We start from the raw sequence: 9974 nt of genomic DNA on the forward strand, positions 1-9974 counted from the left end.
CGAGGGTACAGTTTTTCGTGATCCGACCCTTTTAACGTGATCTATTCCTGAAAAATACCCGCTACCCCTATGCGTACGGGGGTTAACCCGCGCTCCGATGGGGCTCCTGGGTATCCACGCCCTGCTGGAGGTGGAAGTTGAACACCCCCTACTAACATGGCTCCTGGGTCACTAGCGAAACGCCGTAGTCGGCGTTTGAAAGAGAGTAAGAAATGATGAAGGAAAACTATGGTCATTTTTAGGTCAAGTCAAAGGTCAGCTCACCAGAGGTCATCGAACGTAAAATTTCGCCAATTTCCAGGTCAACCATTTCCAGGTCAACCTTTGACAATTTTCGACAAACTGGCCTATATATAGCTCAGGAAAGGAAAGAGGTAGAGGCGCTGTGGAAAAACGCATTCGATCGCTCTCTTAACGTTCTTTCTGATGACGCCCCCAGATTTAACCTAAGAATAACGATTTAGCCTTCAGGAGACAAAAACTGCTAAAATGTACGTTGTTTGCTGATAAAATGTACGTTGTTTGCTGCTAGTTTTTCTTCAATAGCGTTTCACTCAGAACTTGCAAGAGCGCACTTTTATCAGCATCGTGCTCCTCCCGTCGAGAAGCATCGAAGGTCTTGTTGCACATCAGGTGATCTGTGTCGTCGAGCTAAACACATCTAAGGCATTTTCATCGCTCTGGCATGCCGTTATCAAAAGTTATTAGCGAAAAACTATGATACCGTTCACGACCTGAAATGACCTCAGGGACATACATGGCGGGGTTGCGGGTGTAGTTTTCCGGTTCAGTGGTCATGTTTACTTGTGATTCAGTGCTTCACAGTGTTAGGAATGACACTCGTCCAAAAGAGGCGAGTCAATTTCTACCATTGACTTTGCGACCTCACCCATTGATAACGAGAGAGGGCGTGAAAGTGAGCTGACCTTTGGTCACAGACATTAAATCTCCGAGATACAAATTTTGTACCTACATGCTGTTGCCTTTATCAATTCCTGAAAATTTGAAAGAGATCTGTCACTCTGCGTAGCTACACAGGCGTTACAGTATTTACTGAGGTGAGGTCACTTGACGTGATCTGGTGAACTGACTTTGAGTGACTTTGGTCTGAAATTTTCACAACATGTGCAAAAAAAAAGATGTATGACAAAATGTGACAAAATGGTGGCGCTCAACGTTTTTGAGATATTTGCAAGAAACCGCGGGGGGGGGAGGGCTGTATGGTTTCTCGCAGATATGGTACCCACAGAGTCGCGGAAAAGTATGGAATTTTACTAACCTTGTTTATATCACCAATGGGGCCTGGCAGGTGGGGGTAATGGCACTGCCTGGCGCCAAAAAAGGGGGCACGACCCCGGCGGACCTGCCGACCACTGCTATAAAATGTCAATTATTTTCAACAAGCATAATGCGTTATAAAATTAATGCATCTCTCTTTTTTGTACATCATTCAACAGCAAAAAAACTCGAATTGCTTTATTTTTTCCCAGTAAACAATTAGGGATGGTTGCGCTTCCCCATACAACTGAAAAAAAAAATGTTTGAGAAATATTTGTTAGCGGCAAAAAACCATTATTTGGCATAGTGGCGAAGTCACCCCTTTTTCAGTTTAACTTTGCCACAACTAATTTTTTTTAAATGTATATTTTTAGGCAAGATACTATAGTAAATACGATAATAGTAAAACCCAAAGAGCTAATCTTCATCCGTGTTTTGAACATAGAGTCATCACAATACGTTAACAAGTTTAAATAATGCAAGCGTCGAAAGTTGAAAACATGGCAAAGTCACCCCGTTTACGGTATACCGATTTTAGTGATGTAACTACATGGCGTTTTCAGTCAAAAAGTGGTAAATGTTTAGAAAATCGCCAAAAATCAAGGTTTAAAGCAAATTGCAAATTAGGAACATGAATAGACGCAGCTCAACGAGTTCTTTAAAATGGCTATCTCGGATTTTCCATACGATGCGTTGTTCACCCCTAAAAATTCAAAAAACTATATTTTTTGGAAAACAGCTAATAAAATCCAAAATTTTGAGAGTTTCCAAAAAACCGGAATATATGTTATAGAGCTTTATTAGAACATTAGATGTCCCAAATTTCAACTTTCTATCTTGATTTTTGACCCCAAAATTGTAAAAAATAGTCCCAACATGCATAGGGCATGGTGACGTCATAAGCATTTTCGTGAATTAGAGGCACTTCTGAACATCGCATGTGACAACAAATGGCACCACTAGATTTCTGGGACAAAGCTCGTCTAGAAAAGTGCATTTTTATGTCAAAAATAAAAAGTTGAAAAATTGACTTTTTTCTAGCCCTCGTTTAGTTATGGATGGTATAAACGATTTTTATGCTTTCAATGCACACTTATCACCAGCACAGTGACTTGGGGTCACATATAACCATTACCATCGGATTCGGCGTGAAAAATAAGCCATTAGCCATAAAACATGTGTCGCACGCCCATGTGGCAGAAAGTGAAAACCGTGACCTTTCGTGACCTGACCTGACCTTGACCCGTACTTAGTACGACCCCTATACGCTCATGGTACCTTCACTAGGTCTTTGATGTCATTTGTGGTGAGTTTCGAGCAGCAGCTATCGATTCCGCTGTCCGTAAGCCTAATCATGCAAAACCCCAGAATTTGACCTTTGACCTGACCTTGACCCGGAAGTAGACCTCAATCTTAAAATCTTAAGAGTGATTTGGGAAGCTGACCTTTCGAACGCCGCCTCGCGGGGCTCGATACGACCATTGGTTCTCGAGATAACAGGGGGGGGGGGTCGGATCCGACCCCCCACCCCCCAGGCTGTCGTGGGTACGGAAATAGCCCAGGCGGTGCCGGGGTAATTAACTACTTTTGATACATCTCAGTGACCGTCGTGGCACGGTGTTCAAGCTGTTTTGCAAAAGTAGTGATTTTGAGGGTTCCATGTCTCAGCAGCTGCTTGGGCGATTGTCTCGGTAATTTTTGTGGGGTAGCTGCATCCCTTCTAGCAAAGGTCGGATCAGGGTATATACAACAATATATTCCTGCCCGGGGCCGGGATGATTCAATAAATGTCACTGAGGTCTTTTAGCGAAAACTCCCGAGGGCCGCCAGAGTTGATTTTGCTAAAAAAAGCGAGGTGACATTCAATTCCCGGCCTTAGCGCTGGAAGGCGTTTCCCATACCTGCCAAAAAGCTCACAACTATATGATAGTGACCAGAGGTGTCGATTTTTCAAAATGGTTGGGGGTGCTCAACCCCTGCACCGGGTGACAGATTGCAGCTTTGCCATGCGGCACAACCGTACAAGGCGGGGTTGGTTATCCCCATAAGGTACTGATAATGCCGGGATTTCCATATACTAACATTTCCCAAGGGCAGAACGTTCTTCTTGAAAATCATTCTGCTCGTCCTAGTACTTGGCTACCTGATTACATAAACATCTTTCCGAAAAAAAATATATTTGCCGGCAGCATGGCAGCAGCCCTGACACCTCTGTAATAAGGTGACAGAAACCAATGACGGTGATTAGCACCGATGCAGCAGCCGCTGCGGTCCGCAGGGGCGGACATTGCGCGGAGGCAACGGTAGCTACGAGGCTCTGGCGGTAATCAGACGATCCCAATATCGATGAAAAATGACAGGTGATCGCATTTGGATATTTACGGGTTTACGATTTTCCCCAGTGGCGTAGTCAGGTGGGCCGTGAGGCACGTGCCCCCCCCCCCCCCATCAGGTTCGGGCCTCAGGGTCCCCTCGGGTTATTCGGGCCTGAGTGGCCCTGAGGCGCCAATTGGCCGCTAAGGGTCAATGTTGGCCATATTTGGACATAGAAGGGATCCACGGGGCTCGTAAAAACCCCTCATGGGCCCACAAGTACCAACACTAAGATCTCCACAAGGGCCCAAAGCCAGTCTCTGAGGGCCCCTTTGCGGCCTCTGAGGGACCCTTACCGGCTTCGGAGGGCCACATGTCGGACTATGGGGGTCTTAACCAGCCTTTTCCCAGCCAGCAAATTTGGTCCGGGCCGTAGCTGGTCTTACTCTGGCTAGCTCCGGCCTTTACTCCGGCTAAAGTACGGGCAAGGTCTGGGGCTCTACTGGAGCTGACACACGATACCGGAGCTCGCCCGCATCACAGCCGGACTTATGCCGCATCAGCCGTGCCGTACCTCCACCGTACTTCAGCCACAGTAAGCCAGAGCAGCTATGAGGTGCAGCCGGACCTGGTCGTAGGGAGCCGGACTTGAGCCATGGCAGGGAGTCTGACTTGAGGCAGACTTGGCGGTTCGGAACCATAACAACCCGGGAGCGCTACGGCATATACTGGCTAGCCGGAATAGAACCGTATCGACCCAAACCCCGGATCTGACGGCGATACCCTCGTCAGTTACCAGCGACCCTGACGGTCCCACACAGGTGACTCGGAGGGTCACAGCGGCGTCTGAGAGCACCATGTCCGGTCTCTGAGAACCCCACAAGGCTCCTGAAGGCACCGGTGACCTCTTGATATCTTCTTGTCGGCCTATGAAGGGTCCGTTCCGTAACAGCAGTTCTGAGGACCACACGCGCGCCTGTGATGGCCCTAAACCAGTGTCTCTGAGAGCCCCCACAACGGCGCCTGTGAGGGCCATCACCGGCAACTGTGGAGCACCTACACCGGCGCCTCCGAGGGCCATACATTGCCATATCTGAGGGCCCCGCACTAGTGCCTCTTAAGGCCCTATATCGGCGGCTCTGAGGGCCCAACACCGTCGCTTCTGAAGGCCCCACAAGCAGGGATGCGGAGCCGGAGCCGGAGCTGGAGCCGGAGCCGCCGGAGCCGGTATATTTTGCCCGGAGCCGGAGCCGGAGCCGGAGCCGTCAAAAAAGGGGCGACTCCGGCTCCGAGGAAAAATATTGACCTAACTCGGTTTGACAGTACAAAGCAGTAAAACATGTCGTATTCCAAATATCCTTGTTATGCAAATACAGAAACAACGTGTGCCAATCCAATCGCCTTTTTTCTTCCACCCGTATTTAATTAATCGCATAGGGAATGTACTGAGTAGGAGCCGGAGCCGGAGCCGGAGCCGCCGGAGCCGGACCATTTTACTCGGAGCCGGAGCCGGAGCCGTATTGACATTTCACCCGGAGCCGGAGCCGGAGCTGGAGCCGATTTTTTCTCCGGAGCCGGAGCCGGAGCCGTCTGAAATTTCCACGGCTCCGCATCCCTGCCCACAAGTGCACATATGACGGCCACCCACCGGTGACATTTGAAGGCCCCACACCGGCGACTCTGAGGGCCCCATCGGCGTCTGAGTCCGTGCGCGTGCCGGTCTCTAAAGACGACCCCACAGGGTTTCTTAAGGTACCACCGGCATCTGATGGCCCTTTGCCGGCCTCTAATGGCCCTTTCACACGTAGCAACTTTTCAGTCGCCGGCGACAGCAGCAGTCGCCGGCGACCGCCAGCGACCGCCAGCCAACGATCGTGTGTGACGTAGGTATGACGTAAGCAAGTCGCCGGCGATCGCCGGGCCACGGCCGGGCAATCGCCAGCAACTGGTGACGTCAGATCCGCGTCACAGGCCAGTCGCCGGCGACTCTTCTCGAGCAGCGGACGCCGCCATGACAGTTTTGTCCTTGGTGAGTGGTTTAGGTGATTTGTGATGCATTTTTGGTTGGTGTGGCTACCTTAAATTTGTTGCACAGTAGCGTAGGGATTATTATCTTGTAGTTTGCCTGTCGTGAAGCTGTTGTGACTTGAATTTAAGCTTGATTCGACAATATTGGAGGGTTTATGTCATTTGTGGCGCACTTGCCCATGATCACCCATGATTTTTATTTGTGATAAATATGTATTTTTTCATCAAAATTGAGTATTTTAATGACATTGAAATTGACACTAGTTTCATAAGGTAATGAAAACTTGCTTGTTGTGTCACAAGAACATTGTTTACATTCAGTATCAGTGCCCTTGAGGACAAAGTGCCTACCCATCAGTCAGCTATTTGCCTACCTATTCGTGCGACACAAGGAAATATTTGATAGCAACAAAATATTATATTGCTGCTCATTAATTAGCATGACCAAAATCAAACAGGTAGCTTTGCAATTTTGTTATTGTTTCTGCTGGAGTTTTCCTTGGTACCATGGATAAACAACCCAGGCCAAACTTATCCGCATTGGGTTCGCATGTGTGTGCGTGCTCACAGGGCAAATGATAATCCATGGCTTATTAGTACATAAATAATTGCATTATGCATAGTAGGTGGTAGGTATGTCATGTATTTTGGCAAGGTATTAGGTGGTATGTATTTTGGCCCTGGAGCTGTTTCCTATTCATTGCAGCAATGCTGCCGGCATGGCTTATGTGTACCATGCGCACACAAGCTCCACCAATGTAAAAATGTCATTTTCACACAAAACTCATAATTGGAGGAAGGTAGAGCAGACCAAGAATAAGCGGGCATTTGCTGCAGTGTGGAAAAAGTCACTAGAGGCTTGATACTTTTTTACATGCAGCAGCCTGGAGATGTCCACAGAGGCATGCCTGAGGATGTCCACAGAGGTGGATCCAGGCAATAGTTTTTACAATCTTCTCCCCTTGTGCCCACTGTGTGTTGTGCTGACTGCTTATCCCCCTTCTGGTGGTGCCTAGACTTGCCTCTGCATATCTCCCCAGGCTGCTGCATAATGTCTAAAAAAACCCTCAAGCCTCTAGTGACTTTAATCACTCCAGTCTCTACAGCATATGCCCACTCATGCTACAGCTGCCTTAACAATACCAAAATTAGTAACAATGGTCTCATAACCATATTCAGTAGGAAATGAATTACCTAGAAAATTATATTAAAAATACACTTGCTTTCAAAAAGAATGAGCACTGCTAAAATGCTATTATTTCAAATAATGCTAGGTTTCTGAACCACAAATTCCAATTCTGTGTCACTGAATACTGATTGCCAATTGTACAAGACAAAAAGCGTCAACAATGCTACATCAAGGATAATGATGCTAAGATTGTTCTCATTTAAGCCTGAAGTGTAAAAACCAAACCTAACCTGATTTGGGTATTTGGGTAAACCAAACCTAACCTGATTTGGGTATTTGGGTAGTTTTTATGATGCTAAGCAATAGCCTATTCCAGGCTTCCTAATTTGCAGAGCTTTTGGTTAAAAAATGATTTTTAAAAATGTATTTGAAGTATGTTCTGACATGTCCGCCCTCTGTGCCTGGCAGACAAGTCACAGCGTTACCTGATGAGTCAAGAGGTTCTGTACCTGATGTACCTGATCAAGAGTACCTGATGATTCTGCAACACCACCTGATGGCCAACTCGACGGCATTGCTGACCCGAAAAGGAGTCTAGCAGCTGAATGTTCAACTTCTGCCACTGCACTGTTGACTCTGCCTAGAGACAGCATCTGCACCACGGCCCACAGACGATCTTCCGTGGGACGGTGTGCTCCGCACCAGTCACCACACTGACGGCGTTCACCTGTGTGCTGCACAACTTTCTGTGAGGTCAGGAGATCGACACTGACGGCCCCGGACGGTGTGCTCTGATTGCGCCGAGTGTGCTCCCTCGTGTCCGGGCCTTGATGCCAATACCGCACGCGAGGCGGCGCAAGCCCTCACATACTGCGTCCAAGGTGCAGGTGGTGTTCGGTGACAGTGTGCAGCTTCTGCCGGCCCCGTGGACGGCACCGCGTGTGATCATGGCATGTGCATTTGATTTTCTGACATAGTGCAGTGAATTCATTTGTCATTTTGCTTCTGAACTGAATGCTGTCGCCGCTCGGTAGGGTCGATTCTGCCAGAGTAAAGAGGTCGCCACGATCGGCGCCGGTGCGGCAAGCCGGAGCAAGGCACTCGGCAATCAGCTGCCGGGAGGTGGCGGCGGCGGCGGCGGCTGACGACTCGTGCCTCGAAAATCATGTCGTGTGCGTTGCTGGCTATTATGCGTTGTTGGTGTGCGCTGTTTTGCAAGGCCTTTGGAGCGGCATGTCGAGTTTTGAGTTTTGGACGAAGGAGCCTTGGTGTTTTGTTGGTCTATTTTCGATAAAAACGGTCATGAAGAGTGAGCTGTGTCCAGGCTGATTTTAAGATTTCTGTCACAGTATTGTCACCTTTGACCTAGGCTTGTGTCTTCTTGGGTATCGGCATATTGTGCCACCGTCCTTGCCCCGTGTCCGCGCGTGCTGCATTTTTATGTGGTCTCGCGTATGGCGTCATATACTGTCACCTCGCCATGTTTAGTGATATCCACTGTGTGGAAAAATGCATTTTGTTATAAGGGGGGGGGGGGGTACACTTGTGTTCCCCAATCTAGCGCTTTAGATAATACAGCATCTGTTTTTGACATAATGAAAGCCTGTGTTTTATGTGGGTGGTAGGCTTCGCCGTTCCTCAGGTCCGTTTCTGGCATTTGAATTTCTGCTACATTTCTAGAATGCCTTTTTTCTGTTTTTCACATACAAAGCACGGTTCAAATGTGTGACCACAAATCACTGTGATTGTCCCATGCTTACCACCAACCATTCCTTCAATGCTAATGTCGTTACAGCGAAGTTATTCATTTATTGAGAACAGGGTTGTAGTTGAATAAACAAGACAGGTGAGCAAAATCTGCAGCACTCGTAGTCTTTAGGAAAAATGGAGGAACTGCAAGTACACATCACTTTTCAGTTTTATGCTTGAGTGCATTGAATTCCAATGAAGAAGAATCGCAGTTTGATTGTATTTTCATTGATATTATGTATTGTTTCAATAATAGATCTAATAAATATTATTCCAATATTACCTAGACGGTAGTTATCATCCTGCAAAACATGTCCAAATATTTAGTACCTTGAATAATGCAGTAAAATAAGCTGCGCCGCTGCATGTATCAGCAGCGCAATATCTGGTGCCAACTCAAGGTCAAGCGGGTCACGTGACAGTTGAGCGGCGGCTGGCTAGAACAGTCGCCGGCGACTTCAAAATGTTGGAAAAATTGAACTTTCTCGGCAACGCCGACAACTCTTCAATGATTGGCTGACACGACTGCTACGTCACACCCCGGCGACTGGTCAGCTGATATCGACAACTGCGGAGTTGCCGGCGACTGACCCCGGTCGCTGGCGATCGCCGGCGACTGACCCCGGTCGCTGGCGATCGCCGGCGACAGTTGCCGTCGCCGGCGACCGGAAAAGTTGCTACGTGTGAAAGGGCCATAAGGGCCCGTCGCCGGTATCTGGAGCCCGTTGCCGGCTTGTAAAGGGTACGCGTTATCAGCTCTAAGGGTCAGACACTCGTGTACGACGGACCCACACCAGTGTCTCTGCAGTCTGCAACTTACGAGTAACGTCTTTTTTCGCCCTTCTTCTTATGACTAACTTTTCTTTTCTTTACATTTTTATCTCATGCATTGTAAATTGCGTAATTGTTTTATTTTTAGTATTGAAAGACTGCGGAACCAATTATTTTCCTCAAGCAGAGTTAGTGGGAGTTATTGAGGGACAAAATAATTGGGGATGCTGACTGGAACATTTGGGGGTGCCCGGAAAACCATTGGGGGTGCTCATTTGAGCATTGGGGGTGCTGCAGCACCCCCAAAAGTATACAAATCGACACCCATGATAGTGACGTCAGCAGCCGCGTGCTTCAACGTGTTTAACCACACCCCTTGAACCACACGGCTTGTAATATTAATAAAGGGACTATCCCACCTTTAACATGGGATTTGAGTTGAGATAGCCAAGTTTGCGGCGAGGTTCAGAAACCACTATCTATCTAGGTTGCAACCCCCGCGGCCTCTTGGTGTTGAAGAAATTCGTTCCCTTCATTTGAAAATGGGCCTTGTACAAGGCCCTATCTTCAACATGGAGCGACCGTTAGTGTGACGTCACCTCGTTTAGTCATTCTGATTTAAATGGGTTTGTTCGTTGAAAAATCGCTTAAAACTTGGTCTGAACTTTGTTGTGGTGCCTACAGAGTAAAAAGAATCAGCTTTATG

The 9974-nt window shown here is 47.8% G+C and overlaps 1 long non-coding RNA gene across 1 annotated transcript; it reads left to right on the forward strand.

Annotated features, from left to right (window-relative positions):
* Nucleotides 1–5565: 5565 nt before the first annotated feature.
* On the forward strand, nucleotides 5566–8604 carry LOC122381156. Its single transcript, XR_006256479.1, has 2 exons — nucleotides 5566–5620; nucleotides 7217–8604. It is a non-coding gene; the product is annotated as an uncharacterized LOC122381156 (long non-coding RNA).
* The last annotated feature ends 1370 nt before the right edge of the window (nucleotides 8605–9974 follow it).

This window comes from Amphibalanus amphitrite, unplaced genomic scaffold, assembly GCF_019059575.1.
Source record: "Amphibalanus amphitrite isolate SeventyFive unplaced genomic scaffold, NRLGWU_Aamphi_draft 000010F_arrow, whole genome shotgun sequence".
Lineage (NCBI taxonomy): Eukaryota > Metazoa > Arthropoda > Thecostraca > Balanomorpha > Balanidae > Amphibalanus > Amphibalanus amphitrite.